The sequence below is a fragment of the Salvelinus alpinus genome, chromosome 8, assembly GCF_045679555.1.
Source record: "Salvelinus alpinus chromosome 8, SLU_Salpinus.1, whole genome shotgun sequence".
Lineage (NCBI taxonomy): Eukaryota > Metazoa > Chordata > Actinopteri > Salmoniformes > Salmonidae > Salvelinus > Salvelinus alpinus.
The window spans coordinates 85,491,754-85,513,904 of record NC_092093.1 but is presented as its reverse complement, the minus strand read 5'-3'; the positions used below and the strand labels follow the sequence as shown (position 1 = coordinate 85,513,904).

The 22,151-nt window shown below is 40.0% G+C and overlaps 1 protein-coding gene across 1 annotated transcript in view; it reads right to left on the bottom strand.

The window, feature by feature from the left end:
- The window catches only part of LOC139583809 (CYFIP-related Rac1 interactor B), a 56,044-nt gene extending 36,442 nt beyond the window's left edge, over window positions 1-19,602 (bottom strand). Inside the window, exons 1-2 of the mRNA XM_071415318.1 lie at window positions 19,277-19,602; window positions 4,962-5,053 (exon numbers count right to left, since the gene is read on the bottom strand). The gene's annotated coding sequence lies outside the window, so the exon portion shown is untranslated. The remainder of the gene's footprint in view (window positions 1-4,961; window positions 5,054-19,276) is intronic.
- Window positions 19,603-22,151: the final 2,549 nt, after the last annotated feature.

The window sequence follows — 22,151 nt, the reverse complement described above, 5'->3', positions numbered from 1 at the left end:
TCAAAGCTGACGTGCATACCTATATAACGTAGGTAGATGACGTAATGACACCACGAAAAATACAGCGCTGCTGCTATTATTTCCAGAGGGGAGAAAGTGAAATCGTTCAATACCACAAACCTAATTACTCATTTGAAAGTGCATCACCCCCAGACGTTCAGCGACTACTTAGAACAAAAGCAGAAAAAACTAAGCGCACACTTCAAATAACTAAACAAGTTCAAGTCGAGCAGTCATTTGAAAGAGTAAGAACATTTCAGTGAGACAACTCAAAGACAAAATCCAAGATACTTCGATGCAGACAAGAAACAGGGTTTACGTGAAATGTTACAGACACAGCTGGACAAGTTGGAAACGGACACAGTGACAGTGCGCACCGAGGAAGAGGACCCACGACAGAAGAGGCCACGGACAGACAGAGCTGAAACTTCACTGCTTGACATGCGTGATGAAATCCTGGTTGAGAATGAAACGACTGAACAAATGAACAATGAAACAGCACAGCAAGTAAGTGAAATGGGGTCATACGTAAATGCCAACAAAATACATTTTTGGCCAGGGTGTGTGTGTGTGTTTCAACTATTTAACTGTACTAGAATGCTTAAAAGTTTTAAATATCGGTTATCGGTATCGGGGTTTTTGGAAAGGCAAATATTGGATATCGGTATCGCCAAAAATGTGATATCGGTGCATCCCTATAAATAATAGAGCAAGTCAGTGGAGAAAATAGTGTCTTTGGCTGACACATCAAACCACTCTGCATGTGACCCACCACAGACAGATATCATCTTCCATTACCTATGCATGGAGATGTGGGGCCATATGTTTGCAGGGGGAAAAAAGTAATTTATATTTTTCCCCATGGAAAATGCCTTCAGGTACTGTTCTCATCAAATAAAAAATATATATAATCTCCTTCATCAAGACAATCCACAAGTCTGCTTTGAATAAATATTTGCCATGTTGTAGTGTTGTCAACACTGCTTCCAAAAGATTCCAAGGCCAAAGAGCCGTAATCGACAGAGACTGCTAAACTACACTGAGCAAGTAAAATAGACCTAAACCATGGAGCCAGTAAGCAAAGCTACAATACTAGACAGTGAGAAACCATGTTAAACATAGTCATGAACCTATTTGTACAAACTATTCAAAATGCACAACCCATCATATCTCAAGATCTTTAAATGTAGGTTATACCTTATATTCTACATCACCACCTGGTGGCACTATTGCCTAGTTGTATTTTTTTGTATAAAAAGCTTTACCTCAGGCTATGTCACATCACCTCTTACGCCTTGATCAGACCGACAGCATCATTGCCTTTTGGTATACCAGAAGCACATTAATTTCCATTGGAATGCTGCGTTTACCTTGCAGCATTGAGTTGCAGAGGCAGTTGCAGTGTGTTCTGTGTGGTGCATACGTTGGATTTATCCATTGTATGCATCAAATTGTATGTGTAGACTTGACAGAAATAGTAGCAAAAGGTGAATGTTGAACTTTTATTGGACACATATCCACAAAAAATGTTGGACTACATAATAAAAAAAGTTTGACTGCAAAATGTATTAAATCGGTCTGATTAAGGCATAACGTTGCGCCGAATGTCATGCATTTCAAATGGGGACATCCACAATGGACTGGAATCACAACGCGCCCCCTTGAAGGCTCCATTGTGAGACGGACACCGCATACTTCACAATTGTCCAAACGTTGTGTCTTCTTCAGCCCAGCCAGAGGCTGTCAAAGAACAGGAAGTTACCAAACCACAGAAAAATATGAAAATATGCAGTTTTCGGTGATGGCTTTATGGGATATTTAACAACTCCCCAATTACCCATTCCTATATATACCCATTCCAAATACACATTGGCTGTTAAGCCAATAATATTATATGACTGTTGCCTCCTGTTTAAATGTATTGTGATGGTAATGAAGTTTGTTTTCGATGATAATTATTAGGTGGAGGTAGCTAGCTAGTTGTATCTTCAACCTAGCCTTGCTTTTAGCTAGCTAGCTGCTCTGTAGTGCAAGCTAGATTGACTTGCTATAAAGTTAGAGAAAAACGTGAATAAAACATGTTTTGTTTAGTTACTTATCACCTGAAACAATATATTTATCCTGTCTTGAATGAAAAGGTCACATTTTGCAATCTCAAAAAAGAAATGTGATCTCTGCTCTTCCCATCTTGCGTTACAAACACAAGACTTGTCCAAAGACAGCATGAAGATTGGCAGTGGTGTAAAGTACTTAAGTAAAAAATACTTTAAAGTACTACTTAAGTAGTTTGTTGGGGTATCTGTACTTCACTTTTTATATTTGACAACTTTTACTTCACCACATTTCTAAAGAAAATAATGTACTTTTTACTAGATACATTTTCCCTGCCACCCGAAAGTACTTGTTACATTTTGAATGCTTAGCAGGACAGGCAAATGGTCTAATTCATGCACTTATCTAGAGAAACATCCCTGCTCATCCCTACTGCCTCTGATCTGGCGGACTCACTAAACACAAATGCTTTGTGCCATATACCTTGAGACTTTTACTCAAGTAGAATTTTACTGGTTGACTTTCACTTTTACTTGAGTCATTTTCTATTAAAAAGGTATCTTTACTTTTACTCAAGTATGACAATTGAGTACTTTTTCCATCACTGAAGATAGATGAAAACTGCTTCCCCAATAGAAATCCCTTATCACATTTGTAGGCGGTGTCATGGCGAAGGTTGACTAGCTAAGCTCATGTGCAGAAATACGTCATCGGGTCTAATGTCATCTCACGCCGAACTGCGCATGTGCAGGCCATCAAATCAAAGGCACTCCTTTGATATGAAGTTGTTTTGGAAGAAAATGAAAACGTCAGTTTGAGACTTTCACGAGGTTGGAGTAATACTACTTAAGACATTGGCTCGAATCTAGACTGTGCCTTTCGATTTCGACAAATATAACAACTAAGGAAGAACTTTTCACTTCTCTCATTGACTTCTCAAACCCCAAACCCGGTCCTCGTCTGTTTGGTCTTTCGCAAGCGTTCCTGGAAGTATTTTGATGTTGCACGTCGAAAATTGTGTGGTAATACCAGTGACATGGAATTGAAAGACAGTCCTATAAATATTTGTTTATATTTTCTTTCATTTCTTTATGATTTTTTTTTTTTTTTACTCAAAATATTTCACTAAACCACGTCTCAAAATATGTCACTAAACCATGACTCAAGCCAATTTCATGGTACTGACCGTGTTCTATCTTGTTTTTAAAAAATGGTTTGCAATATAAAATGTCTTAGATATGTTTAATTAACAATAAAACACTTCAATTAAAACAAAACTATGTGTCATTTTCTGACACGTTTAAGTGTTTTTCTTGGTGGTTAAGGGCGTCATAGAATGACCCACCACACAGAACATATTAAATTACATTTGCCTATTAAGTCCTAGACTGCTTGCCTTGGATTGTCTGCAGCTTTATCAGACAGACAGGTAGGAAGCTGTGGTGAGTGGGTGAGGTGGGCAGGTAACGTCACAGCATCCTATGACACCTCTGATTAGGCCCAAGAATGACAGCTCCACCACTGAGCCATCGTAACGGTCTCCAAGGAGACTAGAGGGAAAATATAAAAAGGGTGTGGGAAAATGCCACATGCAGGAATTAATAAAGACAGGAGTGATGTTGTCACTCAGTCATAGACACCCATTTCTAATGCTGACTGTACCAGTGTCTCTGAGATGTGGAAGATTCTAGGCTTAGATATGGTTAGGGCTAGTTGTGTAGCTGTGAAAGATTCTAGGCTTAAATGTGGCTAGAGCTTGTTGTGTAGGTGAGGAAACAAGGAAACAACAGTGAAATCCTCCATCTGGATACAGCCAGATTCGGACACAACAGACACACGCATAAGCCTCCAAATCAGAACAGTTTACCTTGAATATAAAATACTGAATGTGTAACGGTTCAGGAACCAAGTGAAAGTGTTGCTTCCGTCCCTCTCCTTGCCAACCTGAGCTTGAACCAGGGACGCTTTGAACACATTGACAACTGTCACCCACTAAAGCATTGTTACCTGTCACTCCACAAAAGCCGCGACAACTACAAAAGCTGCAACAACTACTTTGTCTCAGAGCGGGCGACGTCACCAACTGAGCACTACTAGAGCACAGCAAGTTAGTCATTTCACATCGACTAGACTAGCATAACAAAAATAAACAGTTTAAATCACAAATGTTCAGACAGAAACCCGGCCAAACTGTATCTATTAATCAGACAGAAAAACATTGAGACCTAAGCCCCCTGGACTAAGCTCTTGTTTGTGGTCGAGAACACGTTCAAACACTTGGCTGTCAGCTTCACTTCTATGAGGTCAGACAATTGCCGGTGACCCTGTGACGACCCTAGTTAGATAAGTAGCACCGCCACCCTGCCTTGGAGAATAGAGCAGGAAGTTGAAGCACTCGCATTACTCAGACCCATTCCACGGCCCACAATGCACTTCATTTCCGTACCAGCATTACACAAACAGCGTACACATCGTGACCCTGATGGGGAAAAAGTGCAACACAAGCATTCATCTAGCTCCAAATAATCCAAACAGGAACCTGAAGGAACGTAAAATGAAGAGAAAAACAATGCTTAAGAGTGACCAAAGTTCAAAAGACAATGCTTGTCTTAGAGCTGAAGTTCCACTAAGTTATTTTACACTTGAGGTATAAAGAATCAGAGAGGTATAAAGAATCAGATAGAAAGGCCTTGTAGCAGATAGCATGTTTTGCTGTGGTCTCGCAGTTGAAACCTCAGGTTAGATGAGTCAGGACATGACAGCGGTAGGTGTTGATAGCTCCGGGGTGAAGTTTCCCCTAGGCACAGAACTACAGTAGAATCAGCTTTCCCCTCCTATTAACCATTATGTTGAAAATGCTAAACTGACCCGAGATCAGCGTCTACGGGCAACTTTGTGGTGATACTAACCTGCAGAAGAAGCTCTGAAGGTGTCAGTCAGGAGGAAGGAGGCCCAGCCTGGCAGGTGGCCAAGTTCACAGTCCTCCAGCGGAGATCGGGTCCTGAAAACACAGGTTCATTGAGTCTCAAAACAGATACAATAAAGTCCATCATCTAATTTCCTTGTTCCTTCAAAATCAAAACCTTTTGACGACAAAACTTCACCTGAACAATATTCAATGCTAGTTATTCCTCTCAGTTTATCTCTAGTCCAATCATCATGTAAGCAGGTCCAGCAATTCACGTGGCCACAACACACATTTCCAACCTCTAGGACCTTGTTTATCGACCACGCGTCGCACTGATCCATAGATTTACCGAACACTTTTGACCCTCGAGGCCACATGAATACAATGTTACCAGAGTTTGAGAATTTGTTGGACAGCAACGGTGGCTAGTTAGTCACAAGTGCAGGCCTTCGTGATTCTCTTGCAGACGGGTTTTCTTGAGGGCAACGTCGCACTGGGAGGCACAGCGGCTACAGACACACAACACTTCCTATTGTGCAACACTTCCTCTCATTTAGCGCGCACTTCGGCTTTTCCACTACACTACCTGGTCCATACCTCCTGTGAGGCTACAATCGACAGAACATCCTTAGTGTTAGTTCAACCAAGACTCGTGTTCACTGCAATCAACTCGGCCAATGGTTTGAGGTGCAAGATGGGGGGGAAACTATCTTCATTGTCACAACCCTAGAAATATAAATTCTAGTTCTATGGTCACAACAAACGTTTTTTGCATAGTCACCCATAAATAATCACCGGTAAAGAGAACCCTCATTGCAAGATGCGCTTCAACCTGATCTTTTTTTATTTATTTTTACCATTTTGGATTTGAAAGGTTACTTGAAACAAACCACAACCACACTCCCCTTTGAGTTCTCTGGCCCTTTTCAGCTTTTCAGAACGTGGTTGAGTGCAGGTTCAGTAGACTGCGAGGCGATTAGGACTGGGACGCTGTACTATCCACTATACACCAGCCTGCATACAAATAGGCTGCAAACAAATGGCCTTCCATAACGGACTAGCGGTGGTCATGCATGAACGTTATCGGACTTCTAGCTCTGCGACTTTCCCCTATAACAACCAAGCTAGTCGCTCCAAGATTGAGCTGTAGAGACAAACTGTCAACATCAAATATATATCTAGGCTTTGAGATGGCTGGGGGAAAAAATACCTGCATAGTACTACTCTGGTGGCTATGGGATATCAAATCTCTACTTTTCTCAGATCGCCCTTATGTTTCAATGTAGAACCCTATTACCCCTGTAATATCCTTCTTCTACCATTCTTTTAACCATTTGTTTATGATACACTGTAGGTTTTAAAGAGGGACGTATCAACATTGTAAGGGGCTGTAGGTCTCACTGGAGAGGTCTTAAACATGTCTCGAGACGTCTTCATTTATATGTCTTAAGAGGTCTCAAGACTCAAAATGGCTGGGTATGAAATTTGAACATGGTAAGTACAAGACACAAAGTAAGGTTGCGTATTAGAGAGGAACAACAGCAGTGGCAGCTTCCCTCTCCCTCACCATGCTGAATAAGAATGATTCACTCATGAGCAGAAAGAGACGATTCTGTCAGAGTAGCAAAATGACAAAAAAGGCAAGACAAACAAACATACAAAATGATGTATCTTTTGTCTCTATGTATTTCATAAATTTCCTTCAATTTGCAAAAGGCTGAATGTACAGTATCTCACCGGATCATGCATCCGAGCGAACGAAACAGCGCCCCTCTGTCTCAGTATATGTAGCGTATCTATCTGATGCTGTCTGGTCAAAAAAAAGAGTATGACATTGTTGCCGCCTGTAGCATTGAATGCAAGGGAAGCTAGCGAGCATTTGGCCTGCCTTGATAAAAACGGATAAAATAATAGCCAATCAGCGTTGAGCTAAACTGAGTGAGCTCAGCTGTGAATGGTCCTGGTGCCCCAAAAAAAAAGTATAAAGGGAAGCCAGTTTGGATTTGGCTTCAGACCAATCACATTAGAAGCCAAATGTCATTGACAGAAAAATAAATGGTATTGTTACATCTCGTTGTGTCGTTGTCCTCCGTTGGCTAGCTAGCTAGCTAAAAATCGTCCCTTTCCTAAATTAGACATTGGAGGTGATAGGGATTTGGACTTGTGGTTTTACTTAATTCTCTGTACTAGCCAAAGATTATAACGGCGATTCTAATCCAACCATAAATGAATACATCATGCCCCTGGCCTGAGAAAGATAGAAGTTCAACATGTAGCTAGATGTGGTATGCTAATGTTAACTAGCTGGCCTGGTGATGCTCACCAGCCTAACGTCCTTTCATGGGCGCAAGTATTTTAGCCAGGTAGCCTATGACGACAAAAACTAAAAGTGTGTATTGTATGACAGAGTCATAGACTGTTTTGGTAAGATGAAAGAGGAGGATGGCATTGGTGTTTAGGGTGAGTCAACATATTTTTTCTACTTGCATGCACACACACACACACACACACACACCACACACAGAAATCAGTACCATGGACAGCCACATCATATTTAGCTTACGTTGATTGGACTGAATCGTTTTTGGTATCTTTTAATTGTCACTGTATTAGACATAGCATGAGTAATTCGATGACTGTTGATCATGTTGAAATGGTGCTGGAATAGTGGATACTGGAATAGTTTTCTTTGCGACTTGCAGTAACTCTCCATGGTTCTAAATAAATAGTTGTTCAGTAGACCGAAAATGTCAGAAACATTACCTTTCTTGACCATGCTGTAGGTCATGTAACTGTTTGTTATGTGCAATATGTTTTGTGGACTTCACCAGACAGATGTTGCTCTTTGGTTCTGTAATGAAACAAATGTGTGGTTGAATTTATTATGTCACTATGTCTTATTGTCTTAAGGCCTGTACATCACGGTGTCAAGGCATATGAACGAACAGGTTCTCGAGCAAACAACGCAATTATCACAACACATAGGTTGTAATATGGCTTTCTTTTCTGGCTTAGCTTCCTTGGTCATTTTACCCACGCACCGCTACTGAAGACATGACTCGTTTGTGAATTTTGTCTATTGTATAATCAATTCTATACATTAGTTTATACTGAATTAAGTGTACATTTTAGTTAACTGTAATATCTTCCGTTAGGTTCCTAGTGAATACAACCCTGCAGCATGCACGCGCACACACACACACACACACACAAGCTTGTTTTGTGAATGGAGACTACTGAGGCGCCCTCAGAGTTTCAATTCCTCTCCACATTGCCTAATTTGTATTCATATATTTTGTTGAATTGTCACATCCATGCATACAGATTTGCCTTAGTTTCCGTCCTTAGTTGAAATAAGCTGCGTTTTGTCCCCGGGGCTTATATAACCGGTTCTAGATTCAATATGATCATCTTCATTCCCTCGTATAAAAGCATGAGTCAGTTTTCCTCAGCTCTAAGCCCCATCTCGCTCGCAACAAGGAACTGGAAGCTGTTGCCATGGTAACAACCCGTAATTAAGTCTCCATTTGAGGATTTATCCAACATGTAAAACGACACCAGCTTGCTAAAAATATTTTTCAGAATATTCTAAAATCTCAGGATATAAAATTTACGTGGGGAAAAAAATAAGAAATAATGGCAATAGGAAAAATGTTAATTCATGACAAAAAATATCAAATACTTAGGATGTTTAATAAGTGAAAACAACTAAACAAATGTATGAAGATAACTTTATCCTGTTACTCAACAAAATGAAAACGGATCTAACTAAATAGAAAAATCTTCTTACAGGTAGAATAAATCTCTTCAGAATGGCATTGCTCCCAAAGTATTGATATATACAGTGCCAGTCAAAACTTTGAACACACCTACTCATTCATTTACATTTAAGTCATTTAGCAGACGCTCTTATCCAGAGTGACTTACAAATTGGAAGTCGCTCTGGATTCAAGGGTTTTTCTTTATTTTTACTGTTTTCTACATTGTAGAATAATAGTGAAGACGTCAAAACTATGAAATAACAGATATGGAATCATGTAGTAACCAAAAAAGTGTTAAACAAATCAAAATATATGTTATATTTGAGATTCTTCAAAGTAGCTACCATTTGCCTTGATAACAGCTTTGCACACTCTTGGCATTCTCTCAACCAACTACATCTGGAATGCTTTTCCAACAGTCTTGTTGAGTTCCCACATATGCTGAGCACTTGTTGGCTGCTTTTCCTTCACTCTGCGATCCAACTCATCCCAAACCATATCAATTGGATTGAGGTCGGGTGATTGTGGAGGCCAGGTCATCTGACGCAGCACTCCATCACTCTCCTTCTTGGTCAAATAGCCCTTACACAGTCTAGAGGTGCGTTGGGTCATTGTCCTGTTGAAAAACAAATGAGAGTCCCACTAAGCGCAAACCAGATGGGATGGCGTATCGCTGCAGAATGTTGTGGTAACCATGCTGGTTAATTGTGTCTTGAATAAATTACAGACAGTGTCACCAGTAAAGCACCCCACACCATCACTCCTCCTTGCTTCACGGTGGGAACCACACATGCGAAGATCGTCCGTTCACCTACTCTGCGTCTCTCAAAGACACGGCAGTTGGAACCAAAAATCTCAAATTTGGACTCATTAGGCCAAGGACAGATTTTTCAACAGTCCAATGTCCATTGCTTGCGTTTCTTGGCCCAAACAAGTCTCTTCTACTTATTGGTGTCCATTAGTAGTGGTTTCTTTGCAGCAATTCGACCATGAAGGCCTGATTCACACAGTCTCATATGAACAGTTGATGGTGAGATGTGTCTGTTACTTGAACTCTGTGAAGCATTTATTTGGGCTGCAATTTCTGAGGCTGGTAACTCTAACGAACTTATCCTCTGCAGCAGATAACTGGGTCTTCCTTTCCTGTGACGGTCCTCATGAGAGCCAGTTTCCTCATAGCGCTTGATGGTTTTTGCGACTGAACTTTCAAAGTTCTTGACATTTTCTGGATTGACTGACCTTCATGTCTTAAAGTAATGATGGACTGTCGTTACTCTTTGCTTATTTGAGCTGTTCTTTCCTTAATATGGACTTGGTCTTTTACCAAATTGGGCTATCTTCTGTATTACACCCCTCCCTTCTCACAACACAACTAATTGGCTCAAATGCATTAAGGAAAGAAATTCCACAAATTAACTTTTAACAAGGCACACCTGTTAATTGAAATGCATTCCAGGTGACTACCTCATGAAGCTGGTTGAGAGAATGCCAAGAGTGTGCAAAGCTGTCATCAAGGCAAACGGTGGCTACTTTGAAGAATGTCAAATATTAAATTTATTTAACACTTTTTGGGTTACTACATGATTCCATATGTGTTATTTCATAATGTTGATGTCTTCACTATTATTCTACAATGTAGAATTTTTATTTTTTTTTTAAATAAGAAAAACCCTGGAATGAGTAGGTGTGTCCAAATTTTGGACTGGTACTGTATTCTCGGTATTCTCTGCTACCGTACGGCAACCGGTACCGATGCACCAAGTCCGGAACCATCAGGAGCCTGAACAGCTTCTACCCCCAAGCCATAAGACTGCTAAAGATCTGTGCCTCGACACAATCCTGTCTCTGAGCTCTAGGGACAATTCCTTCGACCTCATGGCTTGGTTTTTACTCTGACATGCACTGTCAACTGTGGGACCTTATACAGACAGGCGTGTGCCTTTCCAAATCATGTCTAATCAATTGAATTTACCACAGGTGGACTCCACTCAAGTTGTAGAAACATCTCAAGGATGATCAATGGAAACAGGACGCACCTGAGTTCAATTTCGAGTCTCATTGTAAAGGGTCTGAATACTTTTGTAAATAAGGTATTTGTTTTTTAAATTTTTTAATACATTTGCAAACATTTCTATAAACCCGTTTCGCTTTGTCATTATGGGTATTGTGTGTAGATTGATGAGGTAAAATAATAATGTAATCCATTTTAGCTACAATGTAACAAAATGTGGAAAAGTCAAGAGGGTCTGAATACTTTCCGAATGCACCGCACATCTACCTCAATTAACTCGTACCCCTGCACATCGACTCCGCACTGGTACCCTGTGTATATAGCCAGGCTATCGTTACTCATTGTTTATTCATTCCTTGTGCTTTATTTTCTTCTCTCTGCATTGTTGGGAAGGGCCCGTAATTAAGCATTTCACTTTTAGTCTACACTTGTTGTTTACGAAGTATGTGAAAAATAAAATTTCATTTGATTTTAATTTGATTCTCCAGGAAGATTAGGATACTCGGTCCTCAGCCCTTTATCTTAAGGAGGCTAGGTTATTTCTATCCCAATATTGAGTGTCTGTATGTCCATGCTAAAGATACACACCACATACGTAGAAGAGTCAGACGGCTATAACTGGATCACGTACTGGAATGCTAATGATGAAGCATCCGCTGAAAGAGTTATGTGGTGTTCAGAACCTTCCTATAACGCAGTGCTATCACACAACCCATTAGCATGTCAGGAGAGATGATGTTCTCTTAAAACCAAGAATGATTGAGTTAGGTTTCAGTTAGGATATTTGAGATTCATATTATGGACAGTCGGGCTTCCTACCCAAGAGAGGATGAGGGTACATTATGTGTGGCTCTTTGATCAATGGCTTGAAAAGGATTGAGAAGTGAGAAAGTTTAGAGGAATGCTTCACAGAATCTGCCAGTAGTGGTGCGTGGGTTAGCCGTTTGTTCACTCGCACTGTGACATAGCCTGGGGTTCAATCCCAGGCTATGTCACAGCCGGCAGTGACCAGTCGTCCCATAGGGAGGAGCACAATTGGCCCAGCATCGTCCGGGTTAGGGGAGGGTTTGACTGGGGAGCCTTCCTTGGCTCATCGCGCTCTAGCGACTCCTTGTGGCAGGCCGGGTGCCTGCAAGCTGACATCAGTCGTAGGTTGAACAGGGTTTCCTCTGACACATTAGTGCGGATGGCTTTCGGGTTAAGCGGGCAGATGTTAAGAAGCAGCGCGACTTGGCGGGGTTGTGTTTCGTAACTATCAATTAGGTAAAAAAATAAAATAATAATAAGCGTTACGTCAAATCTTTCACAAACATTACTTTTCTGGACCTCCCTTCTCTTTTTCAACTCTCTGTTTCACAGCTTTTCTCTTATTGAATTAAATCCGACATTGTCCCTTTTGCCTCACTGGATCTAGGTTAACTTTGTGTGTCCATTCCAAAAGTGTTTGGCAATTGTTGTGTAGGCTATTTGACACGCGCAAATTTAGGCCCTAAAGCTTACACACTAACGCCAGATAGCCTACAAATAATGAAAGAATATAGCCTGTAGATAAACATTTATGCATTTTCTTTTATGTATTGTTTACTCTTTATTCAACCCACCCATCACCAACCCGCCCTTCATCGGCACAATATTTCATGACCCTAAACCCACCGGCCTATATACATGGGGACTGTGGTTATGAGACAACCAGCGTCTCCCAAAACTGGCACAAACCGACTCCTACACAAACTGATCAGAGGAATAAGACACAAACGTAGACCTAAAGCTTTAACTACCCCCATCAATATACACCCCACAACTACTATCTGCCCTGCCTACACAATTTCAACATCATCCTTCTTTGATGTTTTTACAGCACAGAGCATGAGTCAAACAACAAAGGCTCACTCCAAGACGTTTTAAACCTGCTCACCAGAAAAGGCCAAGCTACTAGCACCACGGGGTTTCCGTCAGATATGTTGTCAAGGAATGGCCCCTGAAGTAACAGCAACGGTTGGTGACGCTAAAATATTTTGCGCCACTCACAATGATGTCACTGTATATATGTCTGCTACATCTCCATCAAGAGATACCTTTGGCCTTGCAAATTCATTTAAAAAAATGGGTTACCCTATAGGATAACCAGAATTTGCACCTGCTGTTTTTGGTATGCTAGATAGATGAACGTTAACTTTTTTCCACTGCACGAGTGAAGCCTGTCATGTCTTCACAAAGAGTGCTTGTGGACATGCACAGCCATGCAGTGTAGCTGAGAGATGTCGCGTTCAGCAGAGGCAGGAGGTTATAGGTCATAGGTTCCCATGTGCCCCTGTGCAGAGAACAGACCTGCTGAATCCTGGACTAGCACCAGTAGATTCCTGTCTTCCTTGGCCGATATGTGGGGGCCAGGAATTCGGAGCATTCTAATTGAACCAAAAAAAGCAAGTATAAGAGAAATGCTTTAGTCTTGAGTCGATCTTGAGTCCACTTTGGGCGCACATTCCTTAAATCACAAGGCATGTTCTTTTATGCGTTGTATGTCTGTCAGATAGTGCCAACATTTACAAGAGACAGAACGTGTCCGGCAAAAGACCCTCTGCACTCAACTAGGCTCTATTTTTTAATATATATTTTTTAGGCTCTATTCTAATATCCTTTTCTTGAGGTAATCACTGATAATTAAAGTGAGTGGATGCAACGCTTCCTCCCCATTGGTTAAAGGCCGGCAATCTTACTATGTCAGATGAGCTAAGGGGGCATGTTTTTTACTATTCAAAACGGCCTTACTGCAGCGTTTTTTGTTTTTTGTTTTTTTTTCCAGAGGTCAATGATGTGTAGTTGCAAGTGACATCATCTCAAGCAACTTTTCTGTTACATGAAGCGACTCAAATGTGATTAAAATTGCATGCAAAATTCACAGCAACTTCCAGGCAAAGTGAAATGCACAGTAACTTCTTAACAGTGCAGCTCTTAATTGTCACATGCTCTTAAAATATTACAGAACCTACAGTATTAAAATATGTGCTCAACCTTTGACAACATAACCATCAACCACTTAAACAGTTACAACACTTCCACTGATGGTTGGCACAAATACACAGAATTCAGTAACTTGTTGTTTACCACACTTTCACTGCAACCAGTAACCTGTAGTGTACCCGTAAAATTACAGGCACGTAAAACCCCCTAAGGTTGATGTTCGTCCCATCATCTAATTAGCATAATAATTTAAAAAAATCCCCATAAAAATATGTCAGTTTAAGCTAGAGATATTTTTTTGCATTGGATGCATCTCAATCCACCGCATCCGCCTATGTAACAATTTCACATTACATGTCAGTTGAAAAAGTAAAGGAAGTATATATGGAGACTGTTTAGTGAGTGACAAAAATAAGGGGTTAAATAAAATAAAAAATTAAATACTAATAATAATCCTTTAGATTTTGGGGGGGGACTTTCTGTTATTCAATGCGTTTGTATTAGAGGTCGACCAATTAATCGGAATGGACGATTAATTAGGGCCGATTTCAAGTTTTCATAATAATCGGTATTTTTGGACACCGATCATGGCCAATTACATTGCACTCCACGAGGAGACTATGTGGCAGGCTGACTACCTGTTATGCGAGTGCAGCAAGGAGCCAAGGTAAGGTATAAAAAACTATCAATGTTAACATAATCACTAGTTAACTACACATGGTTGATGATATTACTAGTTTATCTAGCTTGTTCTGCGTTGTATATAAATCGATGCGGTGCTTGTTACTTTATCATTGAATCACAGCCTACTTCGCCAAACGGGTGATATAACAAGCGCATTCGCGAAAAAAGCACTGTCGTTGCACCAATGTGTACCTAACTATAAACATCAACGCCTTTCTTAAAATCAATACACAAGTATATATTTTTAAACCTGCGTATTTACTTAATATTGCCTGCTAACATGACTTTCTTTTAACTAGGGAATTTGTGTCACTTCTCTTGCGTTCTGTGCAACAGAGTCAGGGTATATGCAGCAGTTTGGGCCGCCTAGCTCATTGCGAACTGTGTGAAGACAATTTCTTCCTAACTAAGTACTTATTGCATGACAAATACTTATGTCATGCAATAAAATGCTAATTAATTACTTAAAAATCATACAATGTGATTTTCTGGATTTTTGTTTTAGATTCCGTCTCTCACAGTTGAAGTGTACCTATGATAAAAATTACAGACCTCTACATGCTTTGTAAGTAGGAAACCCTGCAAAATCGGCAGTGTGTCAAATACTTCTTCTCCCCACTGTATATACTGTACTCTATACCATCTACTGCATCTTGCCTATGCCGTTCTGTACATTCACTCATTCATATATTTTTATGTACATATTCTTCATCCCTTTACACTTGTGTGTATAAGGTAGTTGTTGTGAAATTGTCAGGTTAGATTACTCATTGATTATTACTGCATTGTCGGAACTAGAAGCACAAGCATTTCGCTACACTCGCATTAACATCTGCTAACCATGTGTATGTGACAAATAAAATATGATTTCATGTCGTCGTTCAGCCACGACTCGGTGAAACATAAGATATTACAGTTTTTATGTCCCGTTGGTAGGATATACATGTACGTCCACTTTATTATCCAGCGATTGTACGTTGGCCAATAGTACCGATGGCAAAGGCAGATTAGCCACTCGTCACCGGATCCTCACAAGGCACCCCGATCGTCCTTCCGCGATATCTCCCTCTCTTTCTCTTGCGAATGACGGGGATGCGGGCCTGTTCGGGTGTCTGGAGTAAATCCTTCTCCTCCGACTCATCAAAGAAAAATTATTCGTACAATTCAAGGTGAGTAATCGCTGTTCTGATGTCCAGAAGCTCTTTTCGGTCATTAGAGACGGTAAAAAAGTAACATTATGTACAAAATAAGATAAACAATGCAAAAAAACTAAGAAAATATCACGGTTGGTTAGGAACCAATAAAACGGCAGCCATCCCCTCCGGCGCCATTCCAGTATAGCTTAGTAGTGGTTGAGGGAGTGGATGGAAAATGGGTTTACAGCCTGCGAATCCAAGCTGAAGTCAAAGACAAAGTAGTTTACAGCTGTTAAAAATGCACTGAACAACAAAACAGTAGCCTACAGTAACAAAGATATGTGCATGTACATCTAAATGTAAAAATAACCAACTCAGGTATGATATAGTTATAGAGGTCTAAAATATTTGTCTTGGAATGCTATGATTCCTGTGATTACTGTATATTGTGGTGTTATTCTAAAGTAATAAAGTTATTTGTCAGATAAACAAATAATGAATTAAATGACTTACAGTGCCTTCAGAAAGTATTCACACCCCTTGACTTTTTCAACATTTTGTTGTGTTACAGCCTGATTTTAAAATAGATTCAATTGAGATTTTGTGTCACTGATCTACACACACGCACAACACCACATAATGTCAAAGTGGATTTTTTTTTAATGAATTGTTTTTAATTACAGCTGGAATGTCTTGAGTCCATTAGTATTCTACCCCTTTGTTATGGCAAGCCTAAATCAGTTCAGGAGTAAAAATGTGCTTTAAAAAAATAATCGCATAATAAGTTGCATTGACTGATTACGTGTTCAATAATAGTGGTTAACATAATTTTTTTATGACTACCCCATCTCTGTTCCACACACATACAATTATCTGTAAAGTCCCTCAATCGAGTATTGAATTTCAAGCACAGATTCAACCACAAAGACCAGGGAGGGTTTTCAATGTCTCGCAAAGAAGGGCACCGGTTGGTAATGTGTAAAACAAAAAGCAGACACTGAATATCCCTTTGAGCATGGTGAAATTATTAAATTAGGCTTTGGATGGTTTATCAATACACCCAGTCACTACAAAGATACAGGCGTCCTTCCTAACTCAGTTGCCGGAGAGGAAGGAAACTGCTCAGGGATTTCACCATGAGGCCAATGTTGATTTTAAAACAATTTAATGGTTGTGATATGAGAAAACTGAGGATGGATGAACAACATTGTAGTTACTCCACAATACTAACCTAAATGACAGAGTGAAAAGAAAGAAGCCTGTACAGAATAAAAAATATTCCAAAACATGCATCCTGTGTGTAACAAGGAACTTAAGTAACTGCAAAAAAATTTGACAAATAATTTGTATTTTTGTCCTGAATACGAAGCGTTATGTTTGGGGCAAATCCAACACCACACATCACCGAGTACCAGTCTTCATATTTTCAAGCATGGTGGTGGCTGCAACATGTTATTGGTATGCTTGTCATCGGCAAGGACTATGGAGTTTTTGGGGGATAAAAATAAACGGAATCCAGCCATAAGCACAGGCAAAATCGTAGAGGAAAACCTGGTTCAGTATGCTTTCCAACAGAGAATTTGGGAGGTGAATTCACCTTTCAGCAGGACAATAACCTAAAACGCAAGGGCAAATATTCACTGGAGTTGCTTACCAGGACAACATTGAATGTTCCTGAGTGGCCTAGATACAGTTTTGACTCAAATCGGCTTGGAAATCTATGGCAAGACTTGAAAATTGCTGTTAAGCAATGATCAACAATCAACTTGACAGAACTTGAAGAATATTTTAAGAATAATGGGCAAATATTGTACAATCCAGGTGTGCAAATCTCTTAGAGACTTACCCCAAAAGACTCACAGCTGTACTCGGCACCAAAGTTGCTTCTCAAAACTATTGACTCGGGGGGGTGAATACTTATGTAATTGTCATATTTCTGTATTTCATTTTCAATACATTTGGCAAACATTTCTAAAAACATGTTTTCACTTTGTTATTATGGGGTATTGTGTGTAGACGGGTAAGAAAAAAAAACTGATTCATTCAATTTTGAATTCAGGCTGTTACAACAAAATGGGGAATAAATCAAGTGGTAATGAATAGTTTGAAGGCACTGTATACTGGGAATAGAGAGTATGTAGAGTAGGCTATACTGTGTATCTTCTAAAAAAGAAATTACTATGAAATGATGCTCCAGAATTGATTGAGACTAAACTGAAATGCATTGCAGTCACATAGATATGAGTCATCGTGCCATACAGGATGAGTAGATTGATATTCATGTGAGAGAATTTACTGGGTCAACTCAACTGAGCTCCCACTGCAGAGAGGCTTTCATGGTGATTTCACATAAAGGAGACAAACCCAGCCAGGCTGAGTAGACAGAGCAACACACATCATTGTTACTTAACTGTGGGCCTGGCTGCATATTGGTCTTATGGGATTCATCTAAAATTATCTTTCTCTGGGTTAATGACCCATTAATTACAGCTATGTGATAACTCATTCACAGGGTTCCCACACAGAGGAACAACTCCCACTTTGTAACTTTAGATTCAACTGCCTGAAAATGAAAGTAAGATTAGGGCTATATGTCTCTCAGTAGTAACAGAAGTACTAACACATGGTTGACAACAAAGCACAGCGAGAATTCCTATATTTACAGCATCTGTTCCTACAATGGACAGGCAGTGGTGTTTGCCCCATACAAGCGCCATGCTGGCAAAGCCTGTTTACCCTCTCGTAAGCCATGGAGGCAACGTCTTAAAATGAACCACAGTGTCCCTCTCTTTAGGCTACGCTATCACAGTGCCATTCCTAAGTGAAAGGAATCATGTGGTTGTTGAGTTGTTCTAGTATCTTATAATAACACTTCATTATGGGTCTCTGTAGACTACATCTCAGATCTGTATAACATTTTAGTGAAAGTATGCTATTATAAGTAATATCACTATAGCCTACATACAGAGCACTGAGATTAAGCATGTGATATTTGTACAGCAGATGTTGAGCTCAACATCATGTCAATATACCACAGCCACAGTCACATTAACAGCATGACATTATTACACCAACTTTCTGAACATTTTCACTTGCACTTTCAGTGTATGAGACTGCAAAGGCATGGAATGGGGTTAAGAAAGGATGGAAATTATTTTAAATTCTTGATCTTCATATTCAATATGAATGCTTATCACATCATATCCAGGTATTGGCACTTAGATCAGAAACCTAGACATAAGGTAATATTTTAGCAATGTAGCTAGGCTACAATGCACTACGACGAATGTTCTGTCAACAAGATGAAGCAGCATCTGCACACAAACGTGACATGCTACATAGAGGTAAAATAACGGAAACACGAGTAAATGTGGGATACAAAGTATATTGAAAGCAGGTGCTTCCACATATAAGTTTCGTTCATGGAGCAAAACAGCCTATGCATAAGGTCAGGGGGTTGAATTAATTTAGAGGAAGGAAGTTATCGATCACCACCAACAGACACATACTAGAATGTTTAGCCATATTACATGAAACAAAATGCTTATATTTTTGCAATGTTCTGGACTACTGCAGGCAATGACTTTCACACACAACGGTGAGAAAGAGAATAACACAGACCCCAATGAATGTTACTCCTGCTGTTGGCTACTCTGTCTACTCCTATCACAGCAGCACAATTACTTGACCAACATAAATAATAACAAAACAGTATTGTGTTGGAGACTATCTAAACAAATATCATTAAAAAAAAAGGTTTTACCTTGATGCTCGAAGTACGAGAAAAGGGAGTCGTCGTCCACCTGGTTGCACGATAGCAGCTCAAAGAATAACGAGTTGCTTCAGCTGTCTGCTATTTTCCGGTTAATGGAACGTCATGGAAAAATCTAAACGGGATCCTTGGGACGTCCCAACTCTGACGTCACCACATTGAAATTTAAAAACGATTAAGGCAAGGATGATTTAGTATGACGATATGTAGAAACTGCTTCACCAATATAAATCCCCGATCACGCTTGTAGACGATGTCATGGCGACATTGAGTAACTACAGAGCTCGCCAACACAGAGTTTCTAAACCCAGAAGCGCAAAATCCCGAGACTTCCGGTGACGCTTTTGAAGCAGACCCAGCTGGGGTTAGGCGTAAGAGAAGACAAACTGAAACATTCTTCCTTAGTTGTTAAATTTCTAAAAATCTAAAGATAAAACCTAGATTTGGGCTAATTTCATAAGTAGTTGATTATGTTGTTACTCCAACCGCGTGAAAGTGACAAACTGACACGTTTTCATTTTCGTCAAAAACAACTTTATATTGAAGGCTTGCCTTTGAGTTGATGGCCAGCACCTGCGCAGCTCGGGGCGAGATGTCTGCGCATGCGCTTAGCTAGCCAATGGATACCTCATAGTACCCATAAAACCTAGCGGTCAAACACGAAAATGATTCCAATCGTTTTTGCGCTATACATTTTTAATGTGTGAATTAGTGAAATTAGTGAATTTGACAAACACTTCAAATTAAGTATGTGTTTGGTGGAGGCTTAACTTGGCGTGATGTTTTGATAATATATTTGCCTCTATTTACAAAAAATCTAAATATCTTTAGCTAGCTAGTTAGCAGAGCAGTAGATCAAAAAAGTGATTTGTATTACTTGTTTGTATAGTATGTTGACTTTGGTGTCTATTTCAAACCTTATGGCATTTTTTAGGATGAGCATAAGAGCATTAAAAGGGGAGAAAACCACTATAAGTCTGGCCATGTGGAGTGTCTCCTAGAGATGAACGTACTTTGGAGCGAAAAGTGCAAATCAATCCCAGAACAATAGCAGAAGACCTTGTGAAGATGCTGGAGGAAACAGTTACAAAAGTATCTATAGCCACAGTAAAACGAGTCCTATATCGACATAACCTGAAAGGCCGCTCAGCAAGGAAGAAGCCGCTGCTCAAAAACCGCCATAAAAAAAGCCAGACTACGGTTTGCAACTGCACATGGGGACAAAGATCGTACTTTTTGGAGAAATGTCCTCTTGTCTGATGAAACAAAAATAGAACTGTTTGGCCATAATGACCATCGTTATGTTTGGAGGAAAAAGGGGGATGCTTGCAAGCCGAAGAACACCATCCCAACCGTGAAGCACAGGGGTGGCAGCATCATGTTGTGGGGGTGCTTTGCTGCAGGAGGGACTGGTGCACTTCACAAAATAGATGGCATCATGAGGTAGGAACATTATGTGGATATATTGAAGCAACATCTCAAGACATCAGTCAGGAAGTTAAAGCTTGGTCGCAAATGGGTCTTCCAAATGGACAATGACCCCAAGCATACTTCCAAAGTTGTGGAAAAATGGCTTAAGGACAACAAAGTCATGGTATTGGAGTGGCCATCACAAAGCCCTGATCTCAAGCCTATAGAAAATTTGTGGGCAGAACTGAAAAAACGTGCGCAAGCAAGGAGGCCTACAAACCTGACTCAGTTACACCAGCTCTGTCTGGAGGAATGGGCCAGAATTCACCCAACCTATTGTGGGAAGCTTGTGGAAGGCTACCCGAAATGTTTGACCCAAGTTAAACAATTTGAAGGCAATGCCACTGGGAATGTGATGAAAGAAATAAAAGCTTAAATAAATCATTCTCTCTACTATTATTCTGACATTTCACATTCTTAAAATAAAGTTGTGATCCTAACTGACTAAGACAGGGAATTTTTACTAGGATTAAATGTCAGGAATTGTGAAAAACTGAGTTTAAATGTATTTGGCTAATGTGTATGTAATCTTCTGACTTCAACTGTATTTGGCTAAGGTGTATGTAATCTTCCGACTTCAACTGTAGATGAGTAATACAGAAACTTAGTTCTAGAATGTTGTCATTGATGAGAATGAATCTAAAAATCTATTGACATTCAGAATTGACTTTGCTTCGACATCCAGTCTGTATTGTAGTTGCATGACCAGAGACAAGTCTTCAAAGGCACAGTGTGTATTTATTATGAGTGGTACATGCATTCACATAGTCTTGATTTATAGGATCCTTCCCACTGTATGATTAATACAGTATGTCACGTGATAAAATCCCAAGTTATCAATTAAAAGTTTACGGAAAAACTGCACTTGACCTCATGAAAATTACTGTTTATTAAATATTCTACAGCATTAATGTCATCAATTAAATCAAACTTTATTTATATAACACACTTCTTACAACAAATGCAGTTCATGGTGTTCAAAGTCATGCATTGAAAGGCACGTGGCACTTAAAATCCTTCCTCTTGGCAGTTCTCTACAGGTGACCAGGCGATTCTATCTACCACGTGAATGCTGCCGTGGAGCTCATAAGTGTAGCCATGTGGCTGCATTAGCTATTTTTGCAGTTCACAATATTGGCTGTACGTATGTGGAATGCGAATAGAGGAAGCCAGCCAGTCGTTGCTGCTAAAAAAAAGGGTCCTCCAATCACAGTCGTTGGATGGGGTGTTGTCTGTAAAGTGGGGCACAGATAATGAAGAGGAGGGTATCAAGGCATTCAAAATGGCTACAGGGATGAATGTGCAGGAGTCAGGGCTTTGGGTCACAGGCTCTGGGATCCTGGGTATCTCACCGGATGGTCTGGTGTGCACCACAGCAGTGGTGGAGGTCAAGTGT